Here is a 16,105-nt window from a genome sequence, read left to right as displayed (position 1 = left end):
ATCATAAAGGGTTACATCGATGCAAGCTTTGACACCGATTCAGATGACTTTGAGTCTCATTCTGGATACGTATTAAAAGTGGGAGCAATTAGCTAGAGTAGCTCCATGCAAAGCATTGTAGACATAGAAATTTGCAAAATACATATGGATCTGAATGTGGCAAACCCGTTGACTAAACCTCTCTCACAAGCAAAACATGATCAGACCTTAGTACTCTTTGGGTGTTAATCACATGGCGATGTGAACTAGATTATTGATTCTAGTAAACTCTTTGGGTGTTAGTCACATGGCGATGTGAACTATGGGTGTTAATCACATGGCGATGTGAACTAGATTATTAACTCTAGTGCAAGTGGGAGACTGATGGAAATATGCCCTAGAGGCAATAATAAAATGGTTATTATTATATTTCCTTAATCATGATAAAGGTTTATTATTCATGCTAGAATTGTATTGATCGGAAACTTAAATACATGTGTGGATAGATAAACAAATACCGTGTCCCTAGTGAGTCTCTACTAAACTAGCTCGTTGATTAAAGATGGTCAAGGTTTCCTAACCATAGACATGAGTTGTCATTTGATAACGGGATCACATCATTAGGAGAATGATGTGATGGACAAGACCCAACCGTTAGCATAGCATATGATTGTTCAATTTATTTCTACTGCTTTCTTAATGTTAAATACACGTTCCTTCAACCATGAGATCATGCAACTCCCGGATAACAGAGGAATACCTTGTGTGATATCGAACGTCACAATGTAACTGGGTGATCATAAAGATGTTGTACAGGTATCTTCGAAGGTGTCTGTTGAGTTGGTGTGAATCGAGATTTGGATTTGTCACTCCGTGTATCAGAGAGGTATCTCTGGGCCCTCTCGGTAATACACATCACAAGAATCTTGCAAGCAATGTGAGTAAGGAGTTAGTTGCAAGATGATATATTATAGAACGAGTAAAGAGACTTGCCGGTAACGAGATTGAACTAGGTATAGAGATACCGACGATCCAATCTCGGGCAAGTAACATGCCGACAGACAAAGGGGATTACGTATGTTGTCATAAAGGTTCAACCGATAAAAGATCTTAGTGGAATATCTAGGAATAAATATGGGCATCCAGGTCCCACTATTGGTTATTGTCCTGAGAGGTGTCTCGGTCATGACTACATAATTCACAAACCCGTAGGCTCGCATGATACGTCTCCAACGTATCTAATTTTCCAAACTCTTTTGCCCTTGTTTGGACTCTAATTTGCATGATTTGGATGGAACTAACCCGGACTGACGTTGTTTTTAGCAAAATTGCCATGGTGTTATTTCCATGCAGAAATAAAAGTTCTCAGAATGACCTGAAACTTCACGGAGACACTTTTTGGAATTAATAAAAAAATACTAGTGAAAGAATCAACCGAAGGGGGCCCACACCCTTGCCACGAGGGTGGGGGCCTGCCCTACCTCCCTGGGCGCGCCCCCTATCTCGTGGGCCCCATGGACCTCCACCGACGTCAACTCCAACTCCATATATTCATGTTCGGGGAGAAAAAAATCAGGGGGAAGGATTCATCGCATTTTACGATATGGAGCCGCTGCCAAGCCATGTTCTTCCTCGGGAGGGCTGATCTGGAGTCTGTTTGGGGCTCCGGAAAGGGGAATTCACCGTCATCGTCATCATCAACCATCCTCCATCACCAATTTCATTATGCTCACTGCCGTGTGTGAGTAATCCATCGTAAGCTTGCTGGACGGTGATGGGTTGGATGAGATTTACCATGTAATCGAGTTAGTTTTGTTAGGGTTTGATCCCTAGTATTCTTTATGTTCTAAGATTGATGTTGCTATGACTTTGCCATGCTTAATGCTTGTCACTAGGGCCCGAGTGCCATGATGTCAGATCTAAACCTATTATGTTTTCATGAATATATGTGGGTTCTTGATCCTATCTTGCAAGTTATAGACACCTACTATGTGTTATGATCCGGCAACCCCGGAGTCACAATAGTCGGGACACTTCCCGGTGATGACCGTAGTTTGAGGAGTTCATGTATTCACTAAGTGCTAATGCTTTAGTCCGATTCTCTATTAAAGGAGGCCTTAATATCCCTTAGTTTCCATTAGGACCTCGCTGCCATGGGAGGGTAGGACAAAAGATGTCATGCAAGTTCTTTTCCATAAGCACGTATGACTATATTCAGAATACATGCCTACATTATATTGATGAACTGGAGCTAGTTCTGTGCCACCCTATGTTATAACTGTTACATGATGAATGCCATCCGACATAATTATCCATCATTGATCCATTGCCTAGAAGCTCGTTTCATATTGATCTTTGCTAAGTTACTTCTCCGTTGCCACTGTTATGGTTGCTACAAAACTGCTACTGTTACTTTTGCCACTGTTACCTTTACTTCCATACTACTTTGCTACTAAACACTTTGTTGTAGATATTAAGTCTTTTAGGTGTGGTTGAATTGACAACTCAGCTGCTAATACTCGAGAATATCTTTGGCTCGCCTTGTGTCAAATCAATAAATTTGGGTTGAATACTCTACCCTCAAAAACTGTTGCGATCCCCTATACTTGTGGGTTATCAAGACCTTTTTCTGGCGCCATTGCCGGGGAGCATAGCTCTATTCTCTGAGTCACTTGGGATTTATATTTGTTAATCACTATGAGGAATCTGAAAGACAATAAAACCAAGATATATCCCTCAACTACGAGGGGAGGTAAGGAACTGCCATCTAGCTCTGCACTTGATTCACCTTCTGTTTTGAGTAAACTTGCGACACCTACACCTGCTATTGATTCTGATATGTCGCATATTATTGATGATGCCACTTCTGCTATGCATGATGCTTATGATGATACTACTTCTCTGCTTGATAATATTGTGCCACTAGGTGAATTTCTTGATGAACAACTTGCTAGGGTTAGAGAGAATGAAATACTAAAACTGATGATATTAATGAAAGTGACAATGAAGATTCTCCCCTAGATATGAATTGCTTGTTGTTCCTGAGGGTTATGTTATGGATGGAGAAACTGCTAGAGACTTTTTTGCTTGCAATGATAGATATGATCTTAAGAATCTGTTAGCTAAGCTGGAAGAAAAGTCTTTGAATGGTAGAATGAAATATGATCCTGCTTTTGCTACTTCACCTATCTGTGTTACTGATAAGGATTATGAATTCTCTGTCGATCCTGAGTTAATTACTTTGGTTGAATCTGATCTTTTCTATGGCTATGAATCTGAAAGTGTTGTGGCACATGTTACTAAATTGAATGATATAGCCACCCTATTTACTCATGAGGAAAAAATCCGATATTACTATATTCTTAAATTGTTTCCTTTCTCATTAAAGGGTGATGCTAAGATATGGTTCAATTCTCTTGCTCCTGGTTGTGTGCGTAGTCCCCAGGATATGATTTATTACTTCTCTGCAAAATATTTTCCCGCTCATAAGAAACAACCTGCCTTGTGGGAAATATTTAATTTTGTGCAAATGAAAGAAGAGAGTCTCCCACAAGCTTGGGGGAGGCTTCTCCAATTACTTAATGCTTTGGCTGATCATCCTCTCAAGAAAAATGAAATACTTGATATCTTTTATAATGGACTAACCGATGCTTCCAGAGACCACCTGGATAGTTGTGCTGGTTGTGTTTTCAGGGAACAAACTGTTGAGCAAGCTGAATTGCTATTGAATAATATATTGAATAATGATAATGATTGGACACTTCCTGAACCAACTCCTAAGCCAACTCCGAAGAAAAGGGGTATTCTATTTCTCAGTCCTGAAGATATGCAAGAGGCAAAGAAATCTATGAAAGAAAATGGTATTAAAGCTGAAGATGTTAAGAATTTACCGCCTATTGAAGAGATACGTGGTCTTGATAACCCGACATAGGTAGTAAAGGTAAATTATCTTTATAGATTTGATGAAGGTGATATTCCTCATAATAAGTCTTCTAGTCAATGCTTGGATGACTTTGATAACTTTATTGTTAAACAAGAGAACTTTAATGCTTATGTTGGTAGACAATTGTAACGTAATGCTTATATGGTTGAATAATTGAGTGATTATATGTCTAGAGTTCAAAGTGATCTTAAGCTTATTAGTAAACATGCTTCCATGGTTACAACTCAAGTAGAACAAGTACTTAAGGCACAAGATGATTTGCTCAATGAATTAAATAATAAGAACAATGATAATGTTGTTAGAGTTATGACTAGAGGTGGCAAAATGACCCAGGAATCTTTATATCCTGAGGGACATCCTAAGAGAGTTGAGCAAGATTCTCAGAGAATTAATACTAATACATCTGGTCCTTCTAATAAAAAGAAAAGGAATAATAATAGGACTTTGCATGCTTCTAGTGAACCTGTTATTGACACACCTGAGAATCCCAATGATATTTCTATTTCTGATGCTGAAACACAATCTGGTGATGAACATGAACCTAGTGATAATGTTAATGATGATGTTCATGTTGATGCTCAACCTAGTAATGATAATGATGTAGAGATTGAACCTGTTGTTGATCTTGATAACCCACAGTCAAAGAATCAACATTATGATAAGAGAGACTTCGTTGCTAGGAAGCACGGTAAAGAAAAAGAACCATGGGTTCAGATACCCATGCCTTTTCCTCCTAAGCCATCCAAGAAAAATTATGATGAGGATTTTGAGCGCTTTGCTAAAATGATTAGACCTATCTTTTTGCGTATGCGTTTGACTGATATGCTTAAAATGCATCCTTATGCTAAGTATATGAAAGATATTATTTCAAATAAAAGAAAGATACTGAAAGCTGAAATTTACACCATGCTTTCTAATTATACTTTTAAGGGTAGAATACCAAAGAAACTTGGAGATCCAGGAGTACCAACTATACCATGCCCCATTAAAAGAAACTATGTTAAAATTGCTTTATGCGATCTTGGAGACGGTGTTAGTGTTATGCCTTTCTCTTTATATCATAGACTTGATTTCAATAAGTTGACACCTATTGAAATCTCTTTGCAAATAGCTGCTAAATCAATTGTTATACCCATCGGTATTTGTGAGGATGTGCCTGTTGTGGTTGCCAACGTTACTATTTTAACGGACTTTGTTATTCTTGATATTCCCGAGGATGACAGTATGTTGATCATCCTTGGTAGACCCTTTCTGAATATTGTAGGGGCTGTTATTGATTGCAACAAAGGCAATGTCACTTTTCATGTTAATGGTAATGAGCATAAGGTACACTTCTTGAAGAAACAACGTCAAGTTCATAGTATCAATTCTATTGGAAAAATCTTAGCCATTCCTATTGGAGGTTTTGAATTCCCTCTTCCTACTGTCAGAAAGAAATATGATATTCTTATTGTTGGGGACATGCATATCCCTGTTGAGGTGACTTAGTTTTATTCAAAAATTCTCCAGTTTCATGTTATTCGAAAGAGGTTTGTTAACAAGACTTGATCAACCTTGTTAGTGGATTAGTTTTGATGAGCACGAGATGGATGAATTTGGGAAGCATAACTTTCTATACCCTCCTTTTACTTTATGTTATTTAAAATAAATAAAATAAAAATAGTATTTTCTGTCTGTTTTTTGAATTATCCTTGCAATAAAAAAATACCTCGAAAATAAAAGTTCTCCAAATGCCCTGAAATTTGAGTATGATTTTTTTATAGAATATTTGAGAATTTCTGGCATTGAGAACACACCAGGGGCCACACCAGCTAGCCACGAGGGTGGAGGGCGCGCCCCCTACATCGTGGGCCCCATGTGGCCCCCCTCCACTTATTCCAGGGCCCATCCACTTCGTCTTCCTCCAGGAAAAATCATCCCATAGCTCAAACTCGTGTTCTTGCTCATTTGCTGCCATATTCGATTTCCTTGCTCAAAGTTCCATTCACAAAACTGCTTTGGGGGATTATTCTTTAGTATGTGACTCCTCCAATGGTCCAATTAGTTTTTGTTCAAGTGCTTTACTTATTGCAAGTTTTTGCTGCTGAGGTGACCCTGTTCTTGAGCTTGCATGTCAAATTTATATGGTCCAAAGTATTTTTAATGCATGATATAGTCTTTAGACACTTGTGGGAGTAGTTGCTATTAATCTTGTTGAGTTTGGTTCACTTTTATTTTGAGTCACTAAAAATTTCAGAATTTTTTTAGAGGAAGAAAAATGTCTAGGAGAATGTACCAAGGTGGTTCTTCGAGGAAGCAAGCACCGAGGCTCGCGATACGTGAGGCGGACCTCTAACCACGAAGGGAAGCTCAAGTGCGGCCTTATGAATGGTTGTCAGATGAATTTATGGTCCATGCAGGCTTCAAGGATGAATTTGATGTTTATGTGCGTAATGCTGATCTTGAGGATTTCGTATCAGATAAGTGCCGACAATACTATTACCTCACTTATTCCTTTGTGTGGAGGTTTGAGTTTTCATCTAAGCGCAATACTCACACTGTTATATTCGACCTCTATGATAAATCATATACCATGGACCTTGAAGATTTTAATACTGCTTGCAAAATCCCACAGTGGGGCATCTTTAGTGAACCTCATAAATCTGACTATAATGATTTCCTTGCTAGCATCACTGTGGGAGAAACTAGAAATATCACACAAGCTACCATAGGGAGCATTCATTTTCCTGCCATACATTACTTTGCTCTCTTTATAGGTGGATGCATTAACGGTAAGCACGAGCATAGCCACATTTGCGTATCAGATCTTAGTGTCCTCAAGAGTGCGGTATTAGGTGACAAGCAATATAACTTGGGGGCCATTGTTGCGTGGAGGTTACATCTTAATGCTAAAGATGGAGATTTATTTGGTGGGATTTATGCAACTCATTTAGCTGATTATCTTGGTGTATTCATAATTGAAAATGATATTGATTGCCACCTGCTTTTCTAGATTATAATGCTATGGTTCGTAACCAGTTTCTTGAGAGGAACGATCAGTTCCTCTAGTACCGACTAATCTTTGACAGACGGTGTGCTATCATTATTACCCTTCCTGCTCCTGCCTTCTTCAACTTTCAGGCAAATGGGAGATATGTTACAACCAGAGAGGAGGCAAACGAGTATGAGAGATCAGCGGAGGCAGCTCATCTCCAGGAAGCAGCTCGTCAGGCGGCAGCTGCCGCAGCACAGTACAACCCCAACTATGATGTCAGATATTATCTGGGCCAGTGGTGGTCTTAGACCAACTTAGGCCAAAAGCCTAAGCTTGAGGGAGTACGTATTTCTCACCGACATTACATTCATGTTCACACACTCATTCTAGTTATCGGTGTTCATACTTTTTTGTTGTACTATCCATGTAAGTTTATTTTCTTTTCCCGCTTTCTTCTTGTGTGTTTGAAAAACTTTGAGAAAAAAACTAAAAAAATTGTTGTAGCTTTTAGCTAGTTTACTTTCCGTGCTTGTAGTAGTAGTAAGTAAATAAGAAAACCCAAAAAGATTTCTCGTTTTTCTTTTTGCTTGTTGGGTGCTTTCCCATGTAAATATTTTTTCTCATTCTTTGAAATTCTTTTCTTTTCTTTGGGGGTCGAGAGGAGAAGACCACGATGAAAATGATGAGTGGCTCTCATAAGCATTATTGTTGATCTAACAAAGAGCCCATATTACCTTGTCTTCTCCTTTGAATTAAATGTTTGCAGATTCCAGCTTAGTCCAATGCACGTGCACTATTATTATTATCCACACCATTCGATCGTGCAAGTGAAAGGCAATAATGACGATATATGATGAAATGATCGAGATGAGGAAAAGCTGGTATAAACTCGACCTATCTTGTTTTTGTAAATATCATTAGTTCATCGTTCCTGATTCAGCCTATTATGAATGAAACATGTTTGCAATGACCATTAGAGACTATAGTTACTCATGCCATGCTTAATTAGCTAGGAGTTTATAATGGTTTACCTTGCGTGCCAACATGTTATTAAAATGGTTGTGATGTAGTATGATAGGATGGTATCCTCCTTTGAATGATTCGAGTGGCTTGACTTGGCACATGTTCACACATGTAATTGAAACAAAATCAACATAGCCTCCGCGATATTTATGTTCATGGTGATTTATATCCTACTCATGCTTGCACTCATTGTTGGTTAATCCTAATGCATGTTAATGACTATGTCACTCTCTGGTTGGTTGCTTCCCAGTCTCTTTCTAGCCTTCACCTGTACTAAGCGGGAATACTGCTTGTGCATCCACTTCCATAAACCCCAAAGTTGTTCCATATGAGTCCACCATACCTACCTATATGCGGTATTTACTTGCCGTTCCAAGTAAATTTTCATGTGCCAAACTCTAAACCTTCAAATGAAATTCTGTGTTGTATGCTCGAATAGCTCATGTATCAACTAGGGCTGTCTATGTCTTCCATGCTAGGTGGGTTATTCTCACGATGAGTGGACTCTGCTCATCATTCACGAGAAAATGGCTGGTAACCGGGATGCCCAGTCCCATGCTCAAATCAAATCAAAATAATAGCAAACAAAACTCCCCCATGATTGTTGTTAGTTGGACGGTACCCGTTGTCTCGGACCAGCCGTGGAATGTGCTTATTGGTGGTGGGGGAGTATAAACATTACCATTCTGTTTGGGAACCGCCTATAATGTATGGCATGGAAGATATCGAGATCTCTTGGTTGTTATGTTGACAATGAAAGTATACCACCCAAAATATTATTTATCTCTGTTTCAAAAACTCAAGCTCTGGCACCTCTGCAAATTCCTACTTCCCTTGCAAAGGGCCTATCTATTTACTTTTATGTTGAGTAATCATCCTCTTATAAAAAGGCACCAGTTAGAGAGCACCACTTTCATTTGTATGCATTGTTATTAATTGATATTGAGTACGACTGTGACTAGATATCTTTCACCATGAATTACAATGTCTAGTCAGTCCTTGATCTTCAGGGGCGCTCTGCATTATGTTTTGCGATCTCAGAAAGGGCTAGCGAGATACCATCTTGTTATATCATATCATGATTGTTTTGAGAAAGTGTTGTCATCCAAGATTTATTATTATTACTCGCTAGTTGATTATGCCATTGATATGAGTAAACGTGAGACCTAAATGTTATTGTGAATATGGTTAGTTCATACTCTTTGCTGAAAATTGAATGTTGGCTTTAATTATTTGCAAAAACAAGATCAAACAGAGTTTGTCAAAGTTTCTTATCACTTTCAGTTTGTCAACTGAATTGCTTGAGGACAAGCAATGGGTTAAGCTTGGGGGAGTTGATACGTCTCCAACGTATCTACTTTTCCAAACTCTTTTGCCCTTATTTTGGACTCTAATTTGCATGATTTGGATGGAACTAACCCGGACTGACGCTCTTTTCAGCAGAATTGCCATGGGCGTGCCCCCCTGCCTCGTTTGCAGAAATAAAAGCTCTCGGAATGACCTGAAACTTCACAGAGACACTTTTTGGAATTAATAAAAAATACTGGCGTAAGAATCAACCAAAGGGGGCCCACACCATGGCCACGAGGGTGGGGGCGCGCCCTACCCCCGGGCATGCCCCTACCTCATGGGCCCCCTGGACCTCCATCGACCTCAACTCCAACTCCATATATTCACGTTAGGGGAGAAAAAAATGTGGGAGAAGGATTCATCGCGTTTTATGATATAGAGCCGCCACCAAGCCCTGTTCTTCCTCGGGAGGGCTGATCTGGAGTCCGTTCGGGGCTCCGGAGAGGGGAATCCGTCGCCATCGTCATCATCAACCATCCTCCATCACCAATTTCATGATACTCACCACCGTGCGTGAGTAATCCCATCGTAGGCTTGCTGGACGGTGATGGGTTGGATGAGATTTACCATGTAATCGAGTTACTTTTGTTAGGGCTTTATCCCTAGTATCCATTATGTTCTAAGATTGATGTTGCTATGACTTTGCCATGCTTAATGCTTGTCACTAGGGCCCGAGTGCCATGATTTCAGATATGAACCTATTATGTTTTCATGAATATATGTGAGTTCTTGATCCTATCTTGCAAGTTATAGTCACCTACTACGTGTTATGATCCGGCAACCCTGGAGTGACAATAGTCGGGACACTTCCCAGTGATGACCGTAGTTTGAGGAGTTCATGTATTCACTAAGTGCTAATGCTTTGGTCCAGTTCTCTATTAAAAGGAGGCCTTAATATCCCTTAGTTTCCATCAGGACCCCGCTGGCACGGGAGGGTAGGACAAAAGATGCCATGCAAGTTCTTTTCCATCAGCACGTATGACTATATTCGGAATACATGCCTACATTATATTGATGACCTGAGCTAGTTCTGTGTCACACTATGTTATAACTGTAGCATGATGAATGCCATCCAACATAATTATCTATCATTGATCCATTGCCTACGAGCTCGTTTCATATTGGTCTTTGCTAAGTTATTTTTCCGTTGCCACTATTATGATTGCTACAAAACTGCTACTATTACTTTTGCCACTGTTACCATTACTTCCATACTACTTTGCTACTAAATAATTTGCTGCAGATATTAAGTCTTTCATGTGTGGTTGAATTGACTACTCAGCTACTAATACTCGAGAATATTCTTTGGCTCCCCTTGTGTCGAATCAATAAACTTGGGTTGAATACTCTACCCTCGAAAACTGTTGCGATCCCCTATACTTCTGGGTTATCAACTGCACCAGGGGTCAGCTTCGAGCCCTTATCTTTTTTTCTTTGGTGATGGATGGGGTCACAAGAAATATACAAGGAAATATTCCATAGTGTATGCTCTTTGCGGATGATGTGGTGCTAGACGATGATAGTCGGACGGGGTTAATAGGAAGTTAGAGTTATGCAGACAAACCTTGGAATCGGGAGGTTTTATGCTTAGTAGAACTAAAACTGAGTAAATAAGGTGCAGTTTCAGTACTACTAGGCACAAGGACAAGGAGGAGGTTAGCCTTGATGCGCAGGTGGTGCCTCAGAAGAAGGACATCTTTCTATATTTGAAGTCAATGATGCAGAAGGATGGGGATATCGATGAAGATGTGAACCATCGAATCAAAGCCTGATGGATAAAGTGGCGCCAAGCTACTGGCGTTCTCTGTGACAAGAGAGTGTCTCAAAAGTTAAAAACCACGTTCTACAGGATGGCGATTCGACCCGCAATATTGTATGATGCTGAGTGTTAGCCAACTAAAGGCGACATGTCCAACAGTTAGGTGTAGCGAATATGTGTATGTTGAAATGGATGTGTAGCCACACAAGGAAGGACCGGGTCCAAAATGGTGTTATACAAGATAGTGTTGTCGTAGCACTAATAGACCAGAATGCTACCTCGGTACAGTTTGATCATATGGGTGGCTTTCTATGTCCAAGGGTCATTGTTGTTGTTTCCAAACCCCTTAAGTGTTGGATTCTAATGGGCCGCGTTACGCGTCGGCCGGCGGATCTATTTAAAAGATCTGCCGCCTCCTACGTCATTGGATTAAGGCATAAATAGTCCTCTGATCTCTCAGATGAGGTGCATCTGAAATTGCAACAAGGTAGATGTTGCACAACTCACTCTGCAACAATTGCTTTGTTGCAAAACCACCGAAGCATTACTTTCATCCTATTTTTAAATATATTTTTCTTTAACTTTTTATAGAACATAGGCGATGTTGCGTGAGGACTTTTGCAACAGTGATGGTGTAGCATGATTTTTTTCACATTTTTTGCAACATAAATGATGTTGTGGGAGGACTTTTGCAACACGAATAATGTTGCAGAAAAAATTCATTGCAAAGATGATGTCGTCTATAGTGCGAATCAAGAAATTTATGCAACATAGATGATGTTGCGGGACAAATTTTGCAACAAAGCCTTTGTTGCGAAAAGAATAAAATAGCATCATCGGTTGGAGAGATGACGGATAGCGAGAGGGGAGTCTGGCGTGACGCAACAAGGCAGATAGTGGCAGGAGTGGAGCTCGGGCGTGCACGCTTGAGCATCAGCCATGGTTGCGAGTGTGAAGCAGCGAGTACATAAGGACACATGTTGGATGTAGAACGAGGCGAACGCACTGCATGTGATCCGCCGACTGAATCATAGTGTTTTCCAATCCTAATTGACTCAGCAAGAAGGAAGAAGCAAGATTTATATGACATACAGTATGAGAATGTATCTCACATTTGCTTCATCTGTGGCCAGCTTGGGCACTCTGAATTGTATTGCCCAGCTCTAGGACAGCGTGCCAAGAATGGAGATCTACCATTCGGACCGAAGCTGAGGGCACCTGATGATAGAAAGAGGGCATCCTCGGGTGAGAAGTCAATCAAGGAACATTTTTTAGCAAACAGCAGCAAGAAAGAATCTAAGAACTCGAGTAACGCTGCAGTAGCAAGGTCTTCTGCTACTATTAACTCCCCAAAGGAAGGAAGGAGTGAAGAAAGATCAAAGCTTGTTGAGCTTGAGCATTATTATAACTAGTCATGTAACTGTAAATCTGCCCGACGATTCCCCTTCCCCTCACGTCGCCTCCCCTTGGGCGGCGCCAAGGGCCCCCGATCTCGCGCTGCCAGCCCCTCCTCGCTTCTCCATACCCAGCCGCCGGCAAGGGACGCGATGGCAGCGGGCCCTGCATGATCCATGGCGGGTGGTCACCGCGGCAGATCCAATGAGACGGAGGCGGCATCTCACACGGGGAGGCCGGGGGCGGTAGTCAGGGCGGCGCCCCTGCTGTGCGGTGTCGATGGGAACCTACATTGCCGGCGGTGTGGCGGCCATGGGCACATGGGTGGCTCCGATGGCTGCGGATCTAGCATCCTGTCCAGATCCGTCTCGGTACGTCCTTGGCCAACCGGTGCCGCGAGGAGGACCGGTGAGGGGCAGCAAGAGGCTCCTTGCCGGGGTGTCGACGGCGACCCTTGTCTCCACGGCGAGGTCCGTTCGGTTCCAACCAGTTACGAGGTTGGGGGAACGTGACTTCCGGTGAAAATCGTGCTAACTTTGATCATGGCGGACGATGGCGGTGTCTATGACATCGTTCCCTTCTCGAGGCATCATTGTTGTAGGTCGTGGCACCCCACTCGTGATGCTTCGGGGAAAACACTAGATCTGGATCTACCGGATCGGACGATGATGATACCTTTGATGTCTTTGTCCCTCCTGAGGGCATCGTTTTGGAGCAAGTGCTAATTGGATGGGACAAGCGAAAGAGCGGTGTCTCATCCACTGAAAGGTCGACGGCGGACCCCGATGGCATGGTGTTGTGGAGGTTCGGCGACGGGCGCGTGGGGACAGATTCATGCAGGATGGTGGAGTTGTCTGGCGTCATGGTGGCGTCGATGGCAGGCCATGCAAGGTCGATGGTTTAGTTGCTGCTCTCGAGATGGACCGGTGGAAGATGGCGGCGACAGCCTCTGAGAGTGCATCGGTCTGGTATGGGACCTAGTCCTGGTATGTGGATGGGCTAGGGTATCCTGCTTTAGATGTTAGGGTTTTGTCGTGGAATTGTCACGTCAGATGTCCTACTGAAAGGACTTAGTCGTGGAGCCATCGCAACTACGAAGGTTAAAGGGGTTAATCGGGACAAAGGACATGGGGTTTATACTGGTTCAGCCCCTTACGGTGAAGGTAAAGGCCTACGATCCAGTTTTGAGTGGGATTGCTTATGACTCGATGACTAGGGAGCGGAATCGCTTGACCTAGCTCTCGATCTAATGATGTTACCTGCCTTGAGTCGCCACCAGGTCGTCCCTTTATATACAGAGGTCGACGCCCAGCGGCCCTCTGAGTCCCGGACGGCTCATAAACAGTGTCCGTCTCGGTCTCTAACTATTCTTGCCTTACAATACAAGTCATGTACATATGGCGGTTTATCTCTACGGGCCTTTAAGTCGTCTCTAGGCTTTGGGCCCTTACTAAACCGCCATCTTCAACCTTGGTCTTGGGCTTCAAGAATATTCATAGGTATAACACGGCCCCTCCTGGGCAGGTCATACCTAATAGTTATATCCCCAACATTAGGCCCCAGATTGATTTGAACTGGTTCATGTCAATCTTCAAAAAAAATCTTCTGCTCTTTGCTTATGAAATTTTTGTAACCCGCCATGACGTCATCCTTTGGATTTGTGGTAACCCGCCATGATGTCACCTGCCATAAATGCACGTTTTGTCCAATATATCTCAACGGATCTTTATCTTAATGACCATCCAAAAATCGAGGCATCCTTGTAGTTGGATAACTATGTTTTCGGCCTCCTCGTTTTTCGTGCCCACTTAGCAGTCTTTCCTTATAAATAGACCCAACTAGGTCTCTTCTCATTCTCCCCTTTCCTCATCTTCTTCCTCTCGCACCCCTACTGCCACTCGAGCTCCGCCGCCGCTATAGCGCACCTTGTCTCCATCGACCTTGGCCGCTGCATCAACCTGAATCAGTCCAGAGAACGGCGGCGGCCCTCCGCAGTAAATCTGCTGTTGTAAGTCTTCTCCTTCCTGCACCTTAGATCTGCATTAGGGTTCGCGGGTTCCTGTGTTCTTCATAGTTCATCACAGTATCTTCATAGTTCTTCCTCTGCGGCTTCATTTGATCCAAGAGTAATATGGAACTTTATGCGGTAGTTGTTTCGCGTCCATTTTAGATACTAGTAGATCCCTTTTTCTTGCAAAGAAGCCTCATTGGAATCATGAACTCCTCTGTTCTTCGTTTTTAGGTCTAGAATATTTTCTTTTCTGAGCAGTCGTTTGATCCAAAATAATAGCTGCAACTTGTTTATACAACACTTAGGTAAAAAACTGTATTTGTTAGATCCACCTAGCCATGGCGACTCTCATCACCGGCTTAAAAGGCAATGCTCAATTGATAATCTTAACTGCCCATGGCGGCTTAAATAACTTACCTGCATATGACGCTCATGGCGGCTTTAAATAATCTGACATAATTAGCCTTATACCATTAGGCCCCTTTATAAGCCGCCATATTGAATATGCACTGTAATATTATTCTCCGGCTTAAATTTGAAGCGAAAATCTTTACTCTTTCTTAGGCTTTCATCACAATGGCATCGAAAGAACCCACTTCATGCAACTGGGTCAAATCCATCATCACAGACAGTACATTGGATGACTTTGTGAAGACCGGCTATCTGCCGAAGAAGGAAATCATGTCCTATCGTGCTCCTAACCCGAAGGAGGAAATTCCTCAGCCCAAAACGGGGGAGGTTATTGTTTTCACGGATCACATGAACCGGGGTTTCTCTCCACCCGGCACAAAATTCTTCAGGGATGTCTTGCACTTCTTTGACCTCTGCCCTCAAGACATCGGACCCAATTCCGTGTCTAACATTTGCAATTTCCAAGTGTTAAGTGAAGTATACCCTGGAGAAGAACCCAACATATTACTCTTCAGAGAGTTATTTTACTTAAACCGCCAGAATGAATGCACCAACGGCCAGAGCTTGGAACTTGGTGGTGTCTCGATCCAACGTCGGAGAGACGTAATTTTTCCTTATGCCAATCCGCTGAGTCATCCCAAAGACTGGAACCAGACATGGTTTTATTGCCAAGACACTTCTCTGGCTGATGAAAACCCTTTGCTCGGTTTTTGTGCTCTACGTCTTGCGTCCAACCATCATGTAACGCTCTCGATGCGGCTATATCTCCCACGTGTCGAAGCACGACTTAGAGGCATAACCGCATTGAAAGCAATGTTGCAAGTGAGGTAATCTTCACACAACCCATGTAATACATAAGGGCAAGAGATACATAGTTGGCTTACAATCGCCACTTCACACAATTACATGAATAAAGCATTACATCATCCAGATACAATCAAGGTCCGACTACGGAACCAAAATAAAAGAAGAACCCCAAATGCGGCAAAGGTCCCCAATCGACCCCAACTGGGCTCCACTACTGATCAACTAGAACGAAACAACACAAAGGGCAAGATCTTCATCGAGCTCCTCCTTGAGCTTGGTTGCGTCATCTGCACGGTAACATAGGCACCTGCAAACTGGTTTTGGAAGTATCTGTGAGCCACGGGGACTCAGCAATCTCGCACCCGCGAGATCAAGACTATTTAAGCTTATAGGAAGGATGGAGTAATGAGGTGGAGCTGCAGCAAGCGACTAGCATATATGGTGGCTAACATA

The sequence above is a fragment of the Triticum aestivum genome, chromosome 6B, assembly GCF_018294505.1.
Source record: "Triticum aestivum cultivar Chinese Spring chromosome 6B, IWGSC CS RefSeq v2.1, whole genome shotgun sequence".
Classification (NCBI taxonomy): Eukaryota; Viridiplantae; Streptophyta; class Magnoliopsida; order Poales; family Poaceae; genus Triticum; species Triticum aestivum.
This window is presented reverse-complemented; position numbering follows the sequence as displayed.